Genomic DNA, 23,477 nt, shown 5'->3' with positions numbered 1-23,477 from the left:
AAATACGTTTTTAAATGCATCTTTTCTATTTGTCTCGGTGCATATTCATTTGCAAAAACATATTCTCATGCAAATGACTTCGACATGTATTTTATTAAAGCACCCAGGCTTTTCGGGTATGGCCCATTGTAGTTAGAAGCTCCTTGTAGTTGAGCAGCCAAACATCAAACTATTTTAAAATGTCGAATTTCCGATTCGATAGAAAATGTTGACAGATCCATGTATCCATGAATAGTACAGACTTTTAATTGTTCAGTTGGTCGTCTAAACCGCTTTGATGATACAAAATTCTATGAAAAACGTCGTATACTCTCAGAGAATCAACTGCTTTGAGATCAACAATCAATTTCATGACTAGAGTTCTGTTCATTCGTTAATATTAGAACGAAATGATCTCAAAGACGTTCCAATGCAGATAAAGCAGCAATTTTCAATAATTTTTTGTCCTTACAGACTAAAAAGTGAAAATTCATTTATAATGAGAAGTACGTTACAACGTAAATTTTTCTCGTGGTTGTGAGCTGTCATTATCACTTTTATTGTATTATGAGCAATATTAATTTGAAAAATTATAAAAATTTAATTAATCTTCCGCACAACTGAAAATATGCACTTTTTCTGAAAATTCTTCAATTACATACATTTATATACACATCAATGCTAAAAATAGATTAAAATATGTTAATGCAACAAACGGGACTAATCGTAAGAAATTTATAGTGCAAAAAAAATCAAAAATAAAAAGGTCAATTTTTTTGTCTCCCGCTGGGTGACCTTTTATTAATTTAAGTTTTATAACAACCAAGAATGGCCACTAACGCAGTGTTTTCCAAAGTGTGAAATATCGACCCCTGGGGGAAGGGGGACGATGCAATAGTCCAGAGAAGCGATTCTCAACCTTCATTGGCTCGAGGAGCCCTTTTTAGTAAAAATATTCTATGGCGGAGCCCCGAAGGCCCATTGTTCATCAAAGTTATTGATTTATTTTTACTATTTAAAAACATTTATAACCATTTTTTTTTTTATTTTACTGGTTTTTTTTTTTCTCGGAGCACCGGTTGAGAACCGCTGGTCCAGAGGGTCGGTAGAAACTATTGGCTTGAGTTGGGAAAAAGATGAGAAATTTTTTTTTTTTTTTTAAAGAAGGGCTATGAAACAAAAAGTTTGGGAAACTTTTCACTGAAGCAGCGGTTCTCAACCGGTGCTCCGTGTGCACTTCCCGGGGGCTCCGCAGCCACTCGAAGAAAATAAAATAAATCAGTGAATTTGATAAATAAATAAAAGAGGAGCCTACGGGGCTCCGCCATAGAAATTTTACGCCGAATAGAGGCGACCACTGAAGCATTTTTGTGTTTGAGTACAGGTGATCATCTGTGGAGATTTTACTGCATTTAGGAAAATGTAACGGAACCCTTTCTATACGTCTCCCTATTACGTTTCTGACTTTACTCATTTGTACGACATTTGGCTTCAGTTGTTATACATTCCTATACATTATCCCTGTATACAGGGCTTATTTATGCATGGGCAAATGAAGCCTTCATAACTTTGAATCCCCGAAATTCAAACAACATACATTCACTGACCAATTAACTCTCAAGTCTTTGGAAAACACCATTTCTATCAATCGAATCACATAATTTTTCAATGGTAAAAACGCGTCACTGAAATTTGGGTGTTTCCCGGTTTTCAAAAACACATCATGAAGAAATGTTGTAAGCGGAAAAACTAAGCGGGATCGACAGCAGTTTCTCATGTATATTTTTTACTGAAAAAGCCATAAAATTTAAGATGATTAACTGGTTCAATGGCTTTTGACAGGTACTGAAATAATTATTGAACGGGCTATGGTATGCTGATAGCCAGGACCGTAACTAGGATTTTGCCACCCCCAAATTCGATAATTTTGTAACGGTGTTCTCTGTTCCCACCTAAAACTGCCAACCCCTAAATTTTGCTACCCGGGGCAGTTGTCTCCTCTGCCTCCCCCCGTCTAGTTCCGGCCCCGCTGATAGCAAACATGTACGCTAATTAGTTCTTTCTTTAAGAGAAAAATCTTTCAACAACGGTAACTCAATACATCATCCACTTTTTGCTTAGATATAGAAACCAAAAGCAAAATGTGGTGTCCTTATAAGAAATGACTAAAAGAACTAAACTGATAAGAACATACAACGCCACCTAGTGTTGTGTAAGGGGAACTAGGGAGTTCCACCTCGGACATCAAGTAGACAAGATGTCTAAATGTTCTGCTCTTTCCGCTTTATAAATTCTTCCTATATATATATGAATGTAATCTATCTAAGTCTAACGTAATAATAAATACTCATCAAAATAAATACCCATGTGTTATCCACTCCGCTAACAAAGTGTTAAAGAAAACACAAAACAAACAAGTATAGGACGTTTTACATAAGGTTTAAATAATACATTTTTTTTTCTGTTAAATCTTGAAATGAATACCGTAAAATTGCTTGAGATTTTAGCAACAGTAATGTTATGATAGTATAATATTTCTTCTCAAGCATAAGATTTTAAATCAAAACACGATTTTTTTTACAAATTTTTTTTTTTGGGGAAACGTCTGTAAAAAAAAAGGAGGGGGGGGATAATTTTCGAAAAAAGTTCGTTATACGGTTTTCGCATTTATACGACTCGTCGTATAAACAAGGCTCCATTATTTGACCCTGAGCCCCCCCCCCTACATTTTCGATAAGTTTACGCCTACCGCCATTAGTGAGATGGGTTGGAAATGACGGCGTTGTCCATCGGTGGTCACCTCAAGTTCGTTCGGAAAAACGTCTTATCTATGTCCTCCCTTCGGTTCGAACCCGGGACCGTTACAGAAATCTTCATGGTGGTAGACGAATATCTTACCACCACGAGTAGTAAGGGGTCCCACTGTACCGCCGGAAGTGGCCGCTGAGATATAGTACGAGGTGCACTTCCATTGTCTTATTGCTATTGACATCCGGTGTTTATTAACTGACATCTGTTGTTTATTAAACGACTTCCGGTGTCTTATCGCTATTGATTACCGGTGTTTATTAAGTGATATATATTGTTTTTCTCTCAACAGAATCCAAAGTTCAAAGAATCCCAACACCTGGTCATTAAGTGATATCTGCTGTTTATTAAACGACATCCGGTGTCTTATCTCTATTGGTTAATGGCTGGTGCTGCCTATTTGTTATTGACTTCCGGTGGCTTATCGCTACTAAAAGAGGGTTTCACTGTTTTCTATCGAATTACTTCCCGTGTTTATCTCTACAAAACTCAGAATTCCGACAATCATCGCAGCTATTAAGAGGGTTCCAATGTTTATCTCTATAGAACCCTGAGTTTCGACTTCCAGTTTTCACGTTTCCGGTCAAGTCCCGACTTCGGGTGTCTTATCGCTAGGGTGACCATACGTCCCGTATTTCCCGGGACAGTCCCGGTATTTTCTGTTTTTTTGGCCGTCCCGACTTTTTGGCAAAAGTGTCCCGGTTTTTCCCGTATTTTACACGAAGCCAACTTGAATTTTTATTCTTTATTGAAGTCAAAGATTGACATTATTTTTCAACTCATAAATTATTTTACGATAATTACAACTATATATAAGAATATTAATCTCCCACATTTGATTGAACGTTTGTCTTTCGTGGAATACATTGTAATCCACTGCAATTTGCATCATTTCCCGCCATTGGGATTTTTCAGTAATTTCAACAGTATTTGGCAACTTTGTTTGGTTTTGGCGTTGTTTTTGGCGATAATTGGCGACGTCCCGTATTTTCCCGTATTTGGAAACGCGATGTCTCGTATTTCTCTCGAGGAAATATGGTCAGCCTACTTATCGCCATTATTTTTGACTTCTGTGTTGACTTATTTGTATTGTTAATTAGGGACTACGGATCATTGAGAACTACGGGGACTATAAATATTTGTGACAAGCTTCGACTCCTCGAGTACCACGTGACCATAATATATAAAAACGGGACATTTCACTCAAGAGTATTGCCACCAAGGAAGCATCTCCAACTGGCTTTTTTTGTCCCAATTTCCGGTTTTTGCAGGATTCTTACCCATGGAGGAAAGAATAACAGGGGACGTGACCAGCGCGTCCGTTCAGAAAGCATTGGTAATCAGGGTTGCCAGATGAAACTAGTGATCGCTCTATTAAAGGGACCAAGTAAGCCCAAACAAACCGTGGCTTCTCATACTTTCCTATGAAAAACATCCCCGTTTTTAAAAATCATTTAAAAATTTACTATTCACTTTAGGAACTCGATTTTTTTCCCTCAAATTCTGTGGATATATTTATACAATTGAACGAGAGCTTTTACAGTTTTAGTTGTTATTTGTTTTCGAATATTAACCTCAACGTGGAACCTTTTGCAAAAATAACCAAAATTTCTTCTCGGCATTTTAATTTGAAAAAAATTATGCCAAAGCATGTAACACCTCAGTGCTGAGAGAGAGACAATGTTTAAAGACACTTGAACAAGCGGTGTTTGAAAAAATTTTACTTTTTTTTTTTGCAAAAAACATTATATATGCAAAATATTAGCATATAATGCCTTTCAGCTGTTTATATCAAAATATTGTAGAAATACTTCTAGTCCAGGTAGAACAAAAACTCGAACACAGACAATTTTAGATTTCAAATTCAATTCGAAACTGTTTTTTGTCAAATTTTCGTACACATAACCACTTTAAAAGCAACGTAATATGGACAAAATGAAGAGGGGAGAAAAACTGCCCAAGTGATTATTTTCCTAAATACTATAGGCCAGAGAGATGACTCATCGCGGCTCGTAAATTTGATTTTTTTATTTTTAATATTTTTTTTCTCAATACTACATCTACATGGCGGAAGGTTCGGATGGGCGGCATATATTTCAGAAATACGTATTCAAGAATATGAGAGTGGAATGGAAGGGTGGCGAAATTTGTACAGCCTACAGACACAAAAATCATAAATACAGTGGCGGAGGACGCTCAAGCACTTCCAGTACTTTGGGGCACGGGGACGGCAAAATGCTGTTTGCCCCGGGTGGCAAAAATCCTAGCTACGGCCCTGTCAGTAGGTGCTCGAGCACCTCAGAATTTATTCAGAAATCAAAATTCCTCATGTAAAGATTAAGACGAGCGCCCACTGGCCTCAAACACTTTCGAAATATCCCGGATCTATCATAATGATGAATGAAACAAAAAGGCAAAATAAACAGTTAAAAGAAAAAATTATGAAAATTGCATTTCATTGGAGTTTCATATTATTTTAATTAATCATATTCCCATAGACATTAATGTGATCACAATTTTTAAAATAAATTGAAGGCACTGAACTAATAAAACTTATGACGAGTTAAGAGTGAAAAATGATCTTCCCCTTTTAAAAATAAATTAAAAATATAACAACCCCTCTCCTCTCTTATATAAGAATAAGATTTTATATTTCCCTATTATCGGATTATATAGATTACCTGAAGACGCATTAAACAGTCATGGTGCTTAAATTTGTTTAGTTATTAATATTTTAAAAGAATTCGATCCGGCAAAACACGTTAAGTATAGGGAAAAGAGCGGTTTGTTTGGGCATAGGGGCCGTTCAAGTATTACGTCATCATCGATGGGGGGGGGGGGGATTTCCGATTTGATGACATGGGGGGAGGGGGGGGGTTGGATAATGCTTACGTCATCAACAACACTTAATGAAAATATGAGTTAGGATTCAGAAGGACAGAGCTGATGACGAAATTTTGCTGGCAACGGGGGGGGGGTCAAAAATGGCTAAAAAATTTGCTTACGTAATACTTGAACAGCCCCTTACTTGTCAGCCCATAGGGTTGCCACAACGGCTTCAATTTTCGTGCCTGATGTCACCTCCTTGTATTCTTTCCTCCATGATTCTCACCTTATCTCGGCACTTCCCGTCTCTTATTTTTTCCCCAATGATGTGTGTTTTGACGACGTTATGTTACGACTTTAAAGCATGTCTTTAACCCCTTGTCATCACTGCTATATATATATATATTCGCTGATATATTCGTATTCCCTTAGTAATCCCTCTAGTTGATAGTGTTCAATTACATCGATTTTAGATGTTTTCTGTATTAGCTTTCCTTTTTTAAAAAGAATTCCTTACTTCCTTCCTTTGCCAAATGCGTGATCTATGAAGGCATCCCTGCAAGGAAAGGATCCGAAAATTTTAGTAGTTCCTTTTTTCCAAATTTATTATAGTATCATGATTTCAAACGTACCCTAAAACAATGTATATAAAAAAGAAAAATCAAAGTTAAGTATCAAATTTATTTACAATTCAAACTTCTATTTATCTCCGACTTGTCCCAGTAATTAGTTTGCGTTGTCAGTCGTTATAACTTTTTTCCAACATGCTTCTCACCATACAATTTTCTTTCGAATTCGCTGTCGATCTTTTACAATCTACTGTATTGCCGTTAACGCTGAATCGTTTTAAAAGAAGAAACACTATAGCAAAATAGAGAATTAAAATTAAAAAAAACGATTTAAAACCAATTTTATAAAATTAAAATGACGTTTTATATAAAAAAAAATAATCGAAATGTCTCCAAAACAATAAAAATAAGATATAATTACAGAAATAAATAACTTTTTACGATTAAAAATAATTCATTACTTTTGTTATTTTATTTATATTAATGTAAAAATGAAACACGTGAAATAGTAATAGTAAACAAATAAACGAGTGAAAAAAAACTAACAATGAAAATAAAATGATTACACAAAGGTAATAAAAATCAAATAGATAAAATAATTACGATGAGTAAATGAAATAAAGAATTTAAAAAATATCAAAAAAACGAATAAAACTAATATTAAAATTTTGAATAATTAAAAATAAAGGAAATAAAATTATAATACAAATAAAATAACAAAGACAATAAAAATCTAATAGATTAGATAAAGACATGAAAAAAATTGAATAAATAATAAATAAATGAAAAACTAACAATAAAATTAACATAATGATAGTAAGAATAAAAATAAAATATATTAAATGATTAATAAAATGAAGCAAAAAAAAAATGAAAGTAAAATAATCATACTACGAAATAAATAAAATACTAACATAAATATTAACAACTAAAAAAAATCAAACACCAAAATAATTAACTATGAGAAGGTTGTTTGAATATATTTTCTTACTAAATGTAAATGTACTCGAATGCATTTCTCACCAAGCACTCTCGTTGCATGCAACGATCTCAATATAACACAGACGTGCCAACTTTTGAAATCCGGAGATTCTCCCGAGGAGGGTACCCCCCCCCCCCTCCCCCGACACTCATAGACTCGATCAAAAAAAAGTTCACAAAAAAAATTTTTTTTAATAAATTAAGAAAAAGTTACATCCCCCCCCCCCCCTCAAGGCAGGTTCTGCATTGCCCCTGAGACCCTGAGAAGAATATAATTCCATGTCAGTCTTCCCATGCAGAATAGAGAAATCACATCTACATACTGTTTATAAAGTGTGTGTTTTCTTTCGTGGATGCTATCATTGATTGATAATCTTGGGTATATGAATTCTTAAAGGCTTTATATTTAGCTGTATATAGCTTAAAGTTTTATATTTTCTTTCCAAAGATGTTTAATCGGAAGAAACGATTTAAAAAAATTCAAATTACAAAGCTGCGGACGGAAAAACGTGTTAATGGAATACAACGAGGATTATACAGGAATTTCGGCAACCAAGGGCTTCCCCCTGATAAATGATTGCCGATAAATGCTACGAAAACAAAGTCGCGTCTTTGCCAGTTGCTTAAATGCGGTCACAGAGACTTTTTCTTACGGCTGCTCAATGGAAATGACTACGGTTGTCCTTTATGGATGTTTTCCCTAACGACGATGGTAATTATTGACGCCACGACAACGTGAAAGCTCGCGTAAAATCTAATTTTCTGCCAAAATCCGAAGAAATTTTAACAAATCCGGAGAGCGGGAGGAAGGATGAAAAATCGGGAGAGTTGGCAGGTCTGATAACATTATTGAATTCTTCAGCGGAAATTTCATAGAGAGTTTCATAACCACCATGCAAACATTCAATTTTTCCTTTATTACTGATTTGAAGAAAGATTTTTCTGATTATATTCTTGCTGCATTATTCCTTAGATATCACTGTTCCATACCATACATATGCACAAATATCTAAAGTGCACGCAGTCAACTGCTACCATTCACTGAAACGAACATTTTCGTTTCGGATGTTGAGATCCACTCATATCATCAGAGTTGATCTCTGATAAGGGGAACGTCATAAAGCAGCAGATTGCCAAGCAAATTTGGTTGCCGCCTCATGCTTGAGAGAGTGTGAACAGGATCTAGTGTGTTACAACGCTAATTCTAATTGGATAGCCATGTCCACGTATTTCTAAGACAGTCACTATAAAATCAAAATCACTGAGTAGTTTGCATCAATTCCATTAAAAAAAAGTTTTGAATTGAGCCAGGTTCAAGTGGCTTTGTTCGAACTCGAGTAAGGAGGATTGACCAAATTTTATCATCAATGAAGGTATGCATTCACCAGAGCTCCACTCATTAACACCTTACTAGGGTCAATGTGAAAATAGAACCCTCAAGTCCAAAATGCGTCGCTGGGAATATTTTCGTGTAAAATAAAATTTCCGGATATGTGATTTCATAGGAGTAGGTAAATGTTAAATCTGGTTTAAATTGTTTCAGGAATGTGTAACGTGCAGTTGACAATGGGGGGGGGGGGGGGAGAGGACGATTAAAAGAATATCTATTTCTTTATATGTAATCATCACGTATTCTCAAGAGATCCTTACAATCTGTAATGAATGAAAATAATTTTCAAAACATTTTTTTCAATCTTCAACAATAACAATAATCACATTTACAAGAAAAATTAATAGAAATAGCATTAAAAGAGGGCCTGAAGTTCAAATTTGAAGATGGCTATTCATTTTCCTCGTTGCAAAAGCAAATACTGTATCTGAACTTTATGGGATATACAGCGGAACCTCCCATAATGGATACCTCCCGTTACTGAACACTTTTTGAATTACGTCAAGGGGGCTCCAGATATGTGATTGATTATTTTATTATCCATCAATGGACACTCCTCGTTAGCGGAGAAAATTTTCGGTCCCGTGAGTGTTCATTATTGAGAAGTTCTAATGTAGCACAAAATTTTCAGAGATGTTTCAATGTAGTCACAAATCTTTCGACAAATTGAAATCATCTACAAATATTTAATAGTGGGGATTTAAGAATACTGCTTAGTAATATAGTCCAGCATTAACAAATATTGATGGCACATCATGTGCACCCTTTCCATTAAGATTGCTATTTGTAGTTGTCTATTTTTTTTAAAAACAATTTCATTATTACAATAATAGATATCTTTTGTGTGATGTGAATATTACTTGGACTGCAATGAATGAAAATATGTGCATGTTTTGTGAATTACAATTTTATAATTCACAAATTTAATTTTTTATGTTTGTAATGAAGTTTACTGTAATCTTTTTAAAACTTTACTATAATTTAGAGAGATATAGATGGCTTTTTTCTCAGCCAGAGATATCTAGGAAACAGTTATTTTCCGGCTATTATGCTGAGGTGAGCTCGGAAAGAAAAGTCATCACGTCTCCGCCGGGACTCGAACCCAGGCCCTCTTGCATACCGGGCAAGCATGCTACCATCTACACCACTGGAGACACATGAATCTGCCTTCCTAATTTCACGCACTGTGTCGTGAGGCGCTGAAGTAGAGGCATTAGTAGCCTCTCTTAACTTCAGGAAATGGCCCCCGGGTGGGACGGTTTAGAGAGATATAGATGGCTTTTTTCTCAGCCAGAGATATCTAGGATACAGTTATTTTCCGGATATTATGCTGAGGTGAGCTCGGAAAGAAAAGTCATCAATTACTATAATTGTTTTTGAATTTTTAACCCTTTTTACACCACCCTGTTGCAGGAAAACATATTAATGCAAAAAAATTGAAAATTCATCACTGCATCTTTAAATTTTTTTGTGTGGATTTTTAATGTCACTTCCAGAGGGGGCGATGAGAAAATTTGTATTTAAAAAGAGAGTGAGCTGAATAAATTTGGGAAATACTGATTTAATCCTTTTAACCCCGCATTAAATTCACAGGAGGAAAAAAAATTTTCATAGAAAAATATATTATACAGAGCCTTTATTACCCCTATATGTAGAAAAAATATGAAAATTAAATTTTTTAAAAAGTTACAGCTGTATCAATTGAGACGGACACTGTGTCTCAATGGTTGCAAAACTCTGGCTTCTTCCACGGTGACAGATGTTGCATAGTTGGGAGGGCGAAGTTTCACTATAAACACCTTTGGTGATTTCCCCCCCCCCCCCATTCATTCACGTATGTACACTCAGAGACAGATTAAGGTCAGTTAAGGCCCCTGGGCGCAGATGAAAATATTGAGTCATCTTATATTAGAAAAAAGTGTAGTTGGGGTTTTGCAGGACCCCCGCCGTTACACAAAGTATAAATGGGGGGAAATCGATCGCTGAGGGAGTGTATAGTGAATAGAAGAATGAAAGGTGATTATGTGTGTCCATATCCACCCTCCCACATATACTATTATTAATTTTTAGTGAACGGGAGGAGGAGGGGGAAGCTGTATCCACCTATAGTATATATGTATCAATCACTTTTTCACCTTTCAGTGGGCAGAGGAACTGATCCATAGAATTTCTCCTTATAGTTATGTTGATTGTACCAAACCTTGGTTCATTGTATCAGAAAATTCACTTTTGACTCTGTTATATAAATTTGGCATGGACAGATGCATGTTAGGTATTACAAGGAGAGATAGAAAATAAATCACTGGATAAGAAACCAAACAAAGGTACATGATGTCATGGAGAAAATGAAATATTTGAAATGAAAGTAGGGACACATTGGACAACAGATTGACCATAAATATTCTCATTCAACAAGGCGCCCCTCTCTTCTCAATATGGAGGTAGGAGATTAAAAAAAATGGCTAGAATTTGCTGGAGGGCAAAAGCATCAGAGAATAGGAAATTTTAGAGGAGGACTACATCCAGTAGCACATTAAAAATGGTTGATGGTGATGTAAATTTTATGGGAACATAAATTCAATAACCTCAGCCACCTTTCATTCATATCATTTCAGGTTTTGTTATTGGTCATAAGAAAAATGAAAATGTCATTTCAAATATTTAAAAGTATTAGTGAACGTTTTTTTTTTTTATAAAAAACTTAATCATGCTCATAAAATCCAGAAACAACATACAATGCAAAGAAATAAACAAAAAAACAGTACAAAAACTCAGAAAGCAAATTTAAATAAATAAATATTTAATCCCTAGAAAAAAATGACAGAATTTGAATAAATAACAATTGAAACACTGAGAATACTCTATGATAAAAACATCCAAATAACAAAACAAAAAAAAAATCCCATAAAAACGTAACAACATTTGTTGGATAATCTTAAATATTCTTGAAAATCTAAGTAATAACCAAATGAATGATTTATGAGATAATTTGTTGACAAACACACTGAAAACAATTTCAATCTGAAGTTGGTGAGAAAATAAAAATGAAAAAATTAATACTACAATCAAAGGAGACATCATTAAAGCAGAATGAAACAAAATAATAAGTGATGTAGTATCATGATAATACAGTGGTACCTTTACCTACGAGTGTCTCATCTTGAAAGCAACTGGTTACAATTGCAAAATATTCACTAAAATTTTTTAAATTCTTTTTGAAATACTTGCAAGGAAATAGTAGACCAACAAGCATTAAAAATATAAGGAAAAAGCTTATTTGATACACTAAATTTTGAGCATCTTGAAAAAAGTCAAAACCAACAATACTGTTGAGTGCATACTTTATTTAATAAATCTAGTAAACAGATTTCTTTGCATATTGCAGCACTTTTATTTTGCATAGTAAATAATGGTTATTGGTTTTTACTCAAATATTAATATTTATGGAATGTGGGATGGATTGATGGGATTTTTCCATTTTTTTAAAAGATGAGCTTAATTCAAGACTGTGTGATACATATATATTGTAATTTTAAGGAAAAAATTGATCTTGTACGTCAAGGTTCCACTGTAATGTAAATGTCTATCTATTAACTACTGGGTAATGTATAATAGATTTGAAGTACCCTGATAAATACATTATTGATTAACTAAATAAGTTCAGTTCAATATTTCTCTAGCAAAAATTTTAAATATTTAAAGTTGAAGTTTTTGTTCTAACTTGAAGCATAGAAAAATGTTTAAAGATATCTCATGAGTAATCTGATCTAATCAGTCTATAAATGAACTTGACCACAGATGGAATATTAAGAATTCAATGAAGCAGTTTTTGAATGAATGCATGCAAAAATTATTTATGAGATACATACTTCTTTTTTTTCCCCTCTTTCAGTTCAAATTATCATTCTTAAATAAACTTGAAAAATGCCATGTTATATATATTGTTACTGATCTCACAGCTATTAAGAAAAAATGACTAAAATTTCAAAAAATAACAGTTAAGTATTATCACTCCCTTTTTATTGCGCCTGTTAATACTTGCTGCTCACTAAAAAAACAAAGGTTTGAATTATCATTTTTTGAATAAAATATTTATTTATATAGGATGCAGATGTGCTAATTTTTGGAATCCAGAAATCTGGAGATGCTCCCAAGAAATGTTTTTTTTTTTTAAATCAATGAAACGTGCCCCCCCCCCTCCCAGGTAGGTCCTGGGTATGCCCCCTGAGCACAATATAATAATGCAAGACATCTGCTTCTCGTCTTGAAAAAGCAACAACAATTTTTTATATAATTATGATTATTATATAAAATTATATTATATATTATATTTATTATTATATTAATTATATTTTATAAATTATGTGAACAGAGACCATCAGAATTCATCAACTTTCCCATAATAGGCAACTGCGTATATGTTACTGCCAAGGTCCGAAATTGGCCAGGTCAATTTACAAAGAAATTAGCCAATGTCAGAATTTGGAACTTTGCCCAGCCAGTTAGAGAAGTGGCTGAAGATCCTTGGATGAAGTCGATAACACAAAAGACATGATTCGCGGTCATCACAATTTGGAGCATTTTTTTGTGATAATTATGCCCATATTAACCATAGCAACCCATCAAGCGACAGTCATGATGTTGTGATAATTTTTTCTTCAAAATTTGATGGGAAAAACTGTCTATATTATTATAGGATAGTTTTTTCTATCAAAACTTTCCCCTTTATTTTCCCCCTTCTCAAACGAAGCTAATCCAATACAACTACTATATATAGCCATGTATCACACATTGGGGATGAAAAAAAATGGTGCCTACCGGACTGTTTTATATCAGCGCATCGAACTTTGGACAGTCATCTCTAGGCATTTTGCAAATAGGCTGGCCAAACTCAGAATTATTTCTGAAAATAAGACTTTGGCCAAAGTTGTGTTTTTAATTTGCAAAAATATATAAAAGTATTTTAAAATTGGTTGATTCTTTCTGAATCCTCCTGTATAAATACTAACTTGATCTGCTGCTTACTGAACACTTGGACTATTTGATATAATTACATTATATGACGCATGTAAATGGTAAGTAGCTGTTCAGCTGAGTTGCGACATTTTTAGTTTTATTATATTTTTGCATACTTTTTTTCATATTTTTACATTGAAAGAAATTTAAAATGTTTTCTTATTCAGACTTTTTTACTTTGGAGAATCTCTCACGAGCCTCTGGGGGTCATCACCCACACTTTTGAAACACTGATATGGACATTCACGATTTTCACTATTTTTTACTTTTAAATTGCTGAAGAGAAAGGAAAAAATCTGTTTTATTCACGAAAACTTTTTGAAAACAAGAGAGATATCAGGTTGTTCCAAAAATTTAAACAATTTTCTGCTGACCATGTTTCAGCTGCTACTATATATATACAGTAAAACCTCGTTAAGGCATCACTTCGGTTAAGTCGTCGTTTTTCTTCAGGCCTGTCTAGCTTTCATAGACAACAATGTTATTAAACCCTTGTTTACTCGTCGCTAATTTCGGTTAACTCGCCACCAGGAAAAAGTTTGAGATAGAGGAACAAATGATTTCTATGGCTTCCTTTAAGAAAATAGCTTGTTAAAAACATTGCCATGATTAAAAGTCACCATAAAAGCCTTATGTTCCAAAACGGAACAGTTCGGGTAACAAAAGTTACGCTGGGGAAGTTCATTTGTCGACTAAAGTTTTTGAAACATTAAGGACTGTTCGAGCTAGATATGTTTTTTGCATTTAGAGCTTCAAATTTGAACAAATTATATTTGTTGAAAAACCAGACATTTTTTCCAAAGTTGAGATCTTCTAATGTGTGCTTTTCCCTACCCCAGGCCCTCCACATGTCCCTCAAAGTGGACCCTGTGTTCGATATTACCTTGAAGTTAGCATGTGAAAGATTATCTTGATAAATTTTACCAAGATTACCGTGTAGTTGTTTCATGAACTACTGATAAAGAACTAAAACACTAACTACCGTATTCACCAACACAGTTTAAACTAAAATCGAAAGTGAAAGGATTGAAGATCAAAACAGATTGATTAAATTGAGTATTTTAACCAATCCGTGTAGATCGCTAATCCTTTAACCTGTGATAGTTTAAACTTTGGCGGTGAATATGGCCGTAAGATTAAATTTCATGTATATGTAAAATTAATGTGCAGTAGTTCTGTTGTGAAGAAAAGCTAACTAATCTAGCAGTTGCTCTGATTAGTCTAAATTAAAAATTACTAGTATAAATCAAACTGTACCAGTATATCTATAAATTTTATTAATATTGTAATTTGAATTAATATTTTAATAAATATTATGTTACTTTAAATCTATACGGTTTTCACAATATCATGCATTGAAACTGACGGCACTGTGCTTAAGTAGTCTCACTCTGTTTAATCCATCGTAATTTTTCGATAAAATGAGGTGACAAGTTATTGAGGTTTTACTGTATATATATATATTTTGGAGTCGAGATTTGAAAATTGAAATTCTACTGAGTTAGGTGTTCAGTCTGGCTTTTAACATTACAGGTGTTTTTCGGTTTTTTTTTGCTGAGTTAAGGTTTGGTAATAAACCTAAATGTGATCTATGGTCAACCTGATAGTGGTTATATTTATCCTCTGAAAACAGCACCTATTGTGAATTGAAACAAACTATTATTCTGAATGAAAAGAAGTAATGCTTCTCTCTCTCTCTCAAACCTAAATAAATATTTATGAAGTCTATGGAGAGAAGATCCTATAAGTGAACCAATGATATGACAATTTTGCAAAGTTTTAAATCTACTAATTTCAGTCTCGAACATGAAAATTGGAGTAGATAACCTGTTGCAGCAGATGATGGTGTCATAAAGACAGAAATCAAAGAAATCCTGCATTGATCACTTGAAATTCACAGTTCCCAAACATTTTATGAAACTGGTTGAAGAAAAACTGAATAGATCAAAATTTGGTCAATGACATGCTTTTGTAACACATTGAAATTGAATCATTTTCTTTGGTTGTTCAAAACATTTTATGAGTTGGACAGGCTTATATACTTATCGCCATATTGACCAAACATCATCTAATCTTGCTTTTGTTTGTTTCACTCCCATGAAAATTCGGAATGAAAAAATCACTCGCTGAAGGGATGCAAGAGAAAGCCACAAATAATAAGGATAGAATTTTAAAAAAATCTTAAAAATAGCTTAGAGTTCAAAGGAAAAAAAAATAGAGTATCTTTTGAATACCAGAAATAGTCTTAAAATTTTTTTTTTCTTTGCTCCAAAACTTAAAAAAAATACTGAGAACTTTTGCAACAACCGAATCCCACATTCATCTTGCTTAAAATTATCCATAATTTGAAGTTGATAAAATAGTGTAAAAGAAGCCTAATACCATTAGAAATAATTGATAAATAATGAAATATAATTAATTACAAAAGAAATAAATATCTTTCAATTAGAAAACTTTTTCTAAAGGCATACCTTCAAATTTTAGAGTCCTACAACACTTTCTTCAACAGATAGTATTTCAGCGATAAAACTTTTACCCACACTCATAGCGGCACACACAAACAGAAACAAGGAAAACAAATCAATAATAAGTACAAGAGACATTTCAAAAGAAAGAGTTGACCGGTCATAAGTAGAAATAATTTGATCAATTATTAAAACACAATATTTTGATTGCACTGGTTGACTTAGTCAATTCTTCGAAATTTTCCAACTAGTCGGGAAAACTGAGATAAATATAGCCTTAAATCTGGCAAAATTGCAATAGAAGCCTTGTAAATTGTTTTTTTTTTAATCAGTAATCATTACTGAACAACATATCCAAAATCGGAAAAAAGGAACATTATTAAAAATGGATTTCAAAACCCTGTTTACATGAGCACGCTTAAAGATACCAAGACAATTTTTTCCCCTCGTAGAGAAAAAAAAGGAGAAAGAATTACATCCTATATTGGTGGATTTTCGTGGTTGCATGCTCATTTCCCATAATCCTTTTGCAATTTTTTCCTATTTCCAAGTAAAAAAAAAAGATTTTTTTCATTCCCATGTAAACAGAGCTAAAATAATGGGCAGTGATGCTTCATGTTAGGTAGTGTTTTCAATACTCTTGTGAGTTTTTCTGATTTTTTTTGTGTGCATTTATAGCATCATAACACTAATTTCCTGTGTATAAAAATGAACAGTACTGATATTTGTGTGATTTGTGAACAAAAATTAGACAATGAAGTTGACAAAGTTAAAGTTTCGCAAAATGCAGCAGATGGTATATACATGAAGCCAGTCATTGCCGTAAAAGCGATGTAGTTGCAATTGCTGGAATAAGTGTTCATGTTTTGTTTAGGAAGACATTTACTGATAAAAAAAGCACTGACATTACATAACAGAAGGCTAGTTGAGAAAAAAGTTAAATTTTCACTGCTTCAAAAACACTGGTTGGGCTATATGCGCAAATGAATATCTACACAAAAATGCCACTAAAAGTAGAAAAAAAATCAATAAAAAATAGAAATTAATTTAAAAAATAACTCCAGAAGAAATGAAAAATTTGACTGATTGAAAATGATAATTTGGGATTCATTAAAAATTCAATATTAATAAAAAAGTTAGCATCACGAAGTAAAATAAGAGAAATTTAATGGTGTGCATTTATGTTGCCTTGCCCTAAAAATCTTATGCTATTATCTATGAATAAATTAAATAAGAGGAGTGGAATTAACAAATCTAGTTTACTTTATTTTGATCCATAAAAATCATACCTCATCTTTCACGAGATTTCTGTAATACGTCTATCTTTCTTACATCGCATTTCGTGGAGTGACAACGACACATATGAAAACATTGCATTGTCTTATGGTGATTTAATTCTTAAAATATGTGGAAAACCTACCATTGTTTTCTATGGCTACATTGTCACATCCCCGACAATCAAGGATTTGACTCTCAGACAATGCTACACAAAGACCAGTAGAGATATTAATTTCAGCCCATGCATGCAGTTTGCCAGAAAAAAGACAGTTCTGGCCAACAAAAGAACAAGCTATGATTTACCTCGTAGGTGAACTTCTGAAGAAACAAGGATGTATTGCTCACAACGCAGATGGCAATGCTGATGTCTGCATTGTTCAAGCTGCAGTCTCATCTTCAGCATTCTTGTAATGCTTGTCATGTGTAGTGTTGATGGCAGCACTACACATGAAAAGCATTACACAGAAACAAACTTTACATTAGGTTCACAACATGGACACACACATTCCAATATGTACCAATTCATTAGAATTTTTGCAGAGAAATATGGATGAAGTGCACGTATGGCTTAGTAGTAGTAGTCTCTTCGTCAGAACATGTGCATACACTGTAATAGAGAGAAGACACTGGTTTGCTGATTCTGCTTCTTTACCACACAAAGGATAAAGGATTCAAGCTGTACTATTGCAATGATATAAGAAAAAGATCAACTTCCAATCTATTATGTGATATTCTTAGTATACACTCTGTATTAGGTCATGAAAACTGCAACCTGCTTCTGATTCTGCATGCTTTCACCTGCTCCGATACTGCATCCAGAATTTTTTGATTGGGAAATCATCAGTATATCAAACTAATGAAGGAGACAGAGCTCTGTTACGTTGCAAAAACATTTTGTTCCAATTCATGCCTACATTCTGATATCGCTGTCGCTGGGAGAAAAACAATGTTGTTTTTGTTTTATCACTGCCACAAAAACAGTCACTGGAATCCTCAGACAAACTACATCACCAACTGCTGGTAGGGAAGGTAGCCACAGCAAAATCATTTGTTACACCTGAATGTCTGTCCCCAACAGATTCTTCCACAAAATATCATAGCAATCAAACTGACGGACTCACAACGCAGGGACCCAAGCTCGAGCCCCACCGTTACCACAGTTGTGGTCGGATGAAGTTGGTTTTTCGTGGTTCCCAACTTTGAGCCGATCTTCCCGTTAGTCTAGCCACAGAGAGCTACAGGCCTACAAATAGTACAAGTATTAAGTAATTACACTTCACTTCTGAAATATAGATGACAGCACTGAAAAATCAGACAAAACACTGGGTACGCACTCAGACTATTAGGTACACACACTTACACTTCCACAACAACTCACTAGGTAGTAAATTGCCTATGGCGATAGACCAGAGTTGAACTCGTTTGAAAAAAAAAGGCTTGTGGGGTGTGCCAAATCAATGGATGCAAAAACCGCAACCTTACTTCTAACTACTACTACTAAACCAGACATGCACCTTGTCCATATTCCTCTGTGGAACTTCTAATGAATTGGTACACGTATAGTGAGCCTTCCTTCCTTGGTTGTGTGTACGTATAGTGAACCTTCCATTGAAGTTTGTTTCTGTGTAATGCTTTTTTCTCAAATCATAGTGATTGAAAGTGATTGAAGTGTAATGAATGAATAATTATACCATTGTACCTCACTTCTAACTATGAATCTGATGAAAATGATTAATTAAAGTTGTTTTGCTTCACACTGGGTCATTTATGTAATTATCTTTCTTTCGTTTCTTCTTTCATCCGGTCATCTTTCTTGACTACTGGTAAATTTTTTTTCTCTCTTTTCATATTGCTGTATTTGTGTGATAATATTAAACTATTTGAATTCGAAAGAAAAAAATATTTTAAGCACAATGGACTTTTGTGTGTGTACTGTTTCAAGATAATTAAATTTTAAGTTGTGAAAATAAAGCAATACATTTCCACTCAAAGTGTACAGCAAGTTGCCTTTGCCTTAATTTCTTTGGGATCATGGGCATGTCCAAATTATGTCCAAACTCCAGTGGAATAAATTCAAACAAGTTCTCTCTGTATTTTCTTTCTTTTCTCTTCACCATCACATAGCTTTATAGCAACTATATATATATATATATAATCATGATTCTCTATTATCTGCAGAAAAATTGTCTTTTCTTTCCCTCCTTTTCTTATAACGCATCTTTCTGCTATATACATGAAAGAGCAAAAAAGAACTCTAAAAAACTTATCTATATTATCGCTTATACTTTTTCTTTTTAAATTTTTTTTTATTTCTCCTCTTTTTTTCTTTTTCCAACATGTGGTTAAGGTACGACAAGGTTATCATATTGATCGCTGACTCATTAAATAGAGAAAACTGATCCGCCATTTCAAAGTTTGTTTTTAGGCATGTTCCCATTGTCCGATTTTGGATATGTTGTTCAGTACTGATTACTGTTTAAAAAGCAATTTAAAAGCTCCTGTTGCAATTTTCTCAGGGTTCACAATCGCCTGGACTAAACTGAAAGTTTGCAAATTAACTCTATTTATTTTGGTTGAACTGATTTATTCTACTTATAAACTATATTTTTATAAATAAAATTGTAAAAGAAAAATTATGAAGAGTGAAGCTTTAACAAATCAAATTTTTCTAATATAAACATGAACTCTTATACATAGGTATCAATTGATAATACAGTCAAACCTCGTTAATGAGTCACTCTTGGGAGAGCAAAAATATGACTTAGTAAGGGGAGTGACTCGTTAGACGGAGTAAGCCCTAGCTGTGCCAATTCCTGCCTGAGGACAATTGGGACTTCCAAAAAGTGACCTGGTAAGCGGAGTGACGTGTTAACCGGGTGACGCAGTAACGAGGTTTGACTGTTTATACCTATTAATTAATATTATGATAGCACTCAACATTTCATATGTTGTGGATGATTGACATTGAAAATTATGAAAATTTCATTTTAATTGATTCCCAGTCATAACAACAAATGTATTGATTGTTTCAAGCACACATACATATTCTATTTTTTTTACCCACAGTTATCACTTTTTCAACTCTTTTCAATACCATAGAACAGGAGTTCATAACCTTTTATGTCCCACACACCCCCATGTGCCAATAAGATGAAAGCCATAGACCCCTTTACAGAATTATTCTGCATATAATATAAAAATAATTAGCTAATTGTCTTCCTATCCAAACGACACCCCTGTTGAGAACCTTTGACATAGAACAAGCCTTTTTCAAATGCTTGGTATAAAATCTCCAGTCAGTTCAGCAGTGTTTGAAAATTGCAACTTTTTGAGAATTGATTATGTATTTTTCTGAGAATTACACAATTTTGAAAGTGTTTCTCTGTCAACTTGTGATGTTAGGGTTGTTCAATGTCCCTTGATGTTTTCCAAAAGCATACCTTTTTCGCCAGAAACATGTGCATACAAGTTGAACCAGAAACATGTTTTTATGATTTTTATTTGATTTTCATTAGATTTGCTGAATTTTGTATTTCTGCACAAATCTCTGATCACCAAAGAGAATTCTCAACAGGGCCATAGCCAGAAATTTCTTTTGGAAGGGGCACTAAATGGACAAACCATAGGCTTAACCATATAATTTCGTATATGAAGGGCTCAGAAGCTAATCAGTGTAAGTCAATTTTCTGAAAATGACTTTCATATTGCAAGTGCCTTTTCATTGTTAAAATTTTCAGTTGCTGAAGCATTCAAGTCACTATTGCAACAGCAGATAGCGCCACATATACTGACCACAGAATAAAAAGATCCTTTTACCTCAATTTTAATGTTTATTGACTTACACCGATTGGCTTCTGAGCCCTCCACATATTAGTCATTTTACAACATTTGGGGGGCGGGCAGACAGACCAGAACACCAAACTCCTGGCTGCAGCCTTCCTTCTCAGTTGAAGGGAACATAATTTCTGATGATCATAACTACTCATTGTCACACAAAATAAAATAATGATAATATACCATTGAAAATATTACAGTAACATGCGAAAAGAATAACTTGAGCATACTGCGCTTACATATTTAAATCAAATTTTTTATTCTTTTTAAAAAGTCAAATGACCCGCACTTTTGAAATGCCCATTGTATTATGTAAAATATGAAAAAGAAATTTTTTCAAAACTGAATTTCCTATGCAGAATTTTTAATTCATAGACAAGATATAGGCAGGATGCTCCATGAAAGCTTGATACTCTGAAAATAAAAGATGAAAATTGAATAAATAGAAAATGAGAAAAAATATTTTACAACTAGCTATAATACCCAGTGCTGCCCAGGTTTTCTTCAATGAACCTTTTTGGATCACGTGATATCTCCCTCTCTGTCCTTAATACAACCTGTACAAAAAGAAAAAGTCTGCCTTTTCTGGTACGTTTGATGAAAGGAAATTCATCGGAATAAGTGTATCTTTAAAATGGATTGAATATTTTTTTTTTGTTTATCAGTATTCATGCTCTGTTATTGCATGTACGTAACTTCAACAAAAGAGGAAGTTTCAACCACATGTGCGTAACTATAATCTTCAATTATTATCCAGGACTATTGGCTGCTAAGCTATTTCCCTGCACGATAAGACAAACAACTTTTCTTGTTACCATCAGAGGATTTGTAAAACTTCCTTAAAAAAGGAATTTCCCACTATTCCCCCACCCCCATTTATGATGTGTGATGGCATTTTGAAAGGGGGAAAAAAACAGAGGCAAGACTTTTTGCCCCACAAGAAATTCCTTAGGGATTGCTTTTAGAAGTGAAGATTCTTTTTGAATGACGTAGGGAATTTTTAGGGACAATTAGAAATTCTTTGTGATTTTTGTAAAAATTCGGGAGATTTAAAAACTTTTCAGGAGACTGAGAGATGAAGCTAAAATTTGGGAGACTCCTGGAAAATTTGGGAGACTTGGCAGCTATGGCACACGCACCGTGTACACATTCCTCTACAGAATCTCTAACAAATTGGTACATGCCTGAATATGTGTGCACACGTGAACCTAAAGGCATGTATACACAAGCGTGCCGATTTTGAAACGCACAACCCCTTGCAGCAGTTCTAATCCGCTCATGGGTACACAAACTTTCTTTGTTTTCCTTTCTTTCCTTTGTGTTCGTTGAAAAAAACCGATTCCAGGTGGGTCCAGTGAAAACAGCTCAAGAATTGTTCACAACACAGTACAAATTACTGAACAACCAATTGCGAATGATTCCATTGCATGATCCGTGCCTTAATGTGAAGTCTGTTTCTGTGTAATGCTTTAGTTATACACCAAAAATTTAAAAATTAGCAAAAGTAAAAACTTGCATGACACTTTTAAGCCATACTTTGAAGATGGATGTGTTAGAAAAAAATGAGAGAACAGAATAAGCTTACTATAGACCATAATACCAAAAACCAGAATTTACTCATCCAAAGGAGGAGAGTGTGCATTTTGATGCCCATGGCCCCCTACAAGGGTAGTGCTAACAAGCAGGGCTGCAAATAGGGGAAAGGTCCCAGTCTAGGTGTCCTGCTACAGTTTATTTGGGGGGGGGGGGGTACTGTGTAAAATAACTCTGGAACAAAATATGGGAGTTTCTTTAAAAGTGGGACGTATGGTCACACACATTTTTGTACGGTAAACGGTGTGTGGCCCTATACTTAAAAAAATCAGGTTTGTCCCAGGGTAACCTGGCCTAAAACCATGGCTCCCATGAGTGTAGAACTAACAGGGCTCCAGCCCTGGGTCCGGGACAAATACAATCATATTTTGTTTTTTCATGACATAAATTCCTATAGAAGGGCCTGTGAAAAGTCTGGCTTGGGGGCCCCGCTTATCAAAGGTCAAGTTTTATCAACCATGATATGAATGTCCTTGAATTTTTTTACTTTGAAAGAGTATAAATCATGTTGACAAAGATGCATTAAATCTTTTAGAATTTTGATGAAGCGCCTGAGTGGCATGGTGGTAAGATTCTTGCCTACCACAATGAAGGTTGCCGTCAGGTCCCAAGTTTGAACTGTGGGAAGAATATAGATTAGGTATTTTTCCCTAATGAGCTTGAGGCAGGCACTGATAGATGGTGCCTTTATTTCCAACCCAACTCGTAAATAGCAGTAAATTGCGTACAGCGATGTGG

The 23,477-nt window shown here is 34.2% G+C and overlaps 1 protein-coding gene across 2 annotated transcripts in view; it reads right to left on the bottom strand.

The window, feature by feature from the left end:
* Window positions 1-6,311: 6,311 nt before the first annotated feature.
* Window positions 6,312-23,477, bottom strand: part of LOC149083237 (MFS-type transporter SLC18B1-like) — a 201,983-nt gene continuing 184,817 nt past the window's right edge. Inside the window, exons 15-16 of one of the 2 annotated variants that reach the window (XR_016193225.1) lie at window positions 16,041-21,560; window positions 6,312-6,474 (exon numbers count right to left, since the gene is read on the bottom strand). The gene's annotated coding sequence lies outside the window, so the exon portion shown is untranslated. Of the gene's footprint in view, window positions 6,475-11,364; window positions 21,561-23,477 lie in introns of those variants that run through there. The other variant, XM_089236451.1, reaches the window with a different exon arrangement.

This window comes from Pholcus phalangioides, unplaced genomic scaffold, assembly GCF_987345545.1.
Source record: "Pholcus phalangioides strain wild (caught in Gottingen) unplaced genomic scaffold, Ppha-v1.0 ptg000009l_1, whole genome shotgun sequence".
Taxonomy (NCBI): Eukaryota; Metazoa; Arthropoda; class Arachnida; order Araneae; family Pholcidae; genus Pholcus; species Pholcus phalangioides.
The sequence above is the reverse complement of the archived record's forward strand: the minus strand, read 5'-3'. Positions and strand labels throughout refer to the sequence as shown.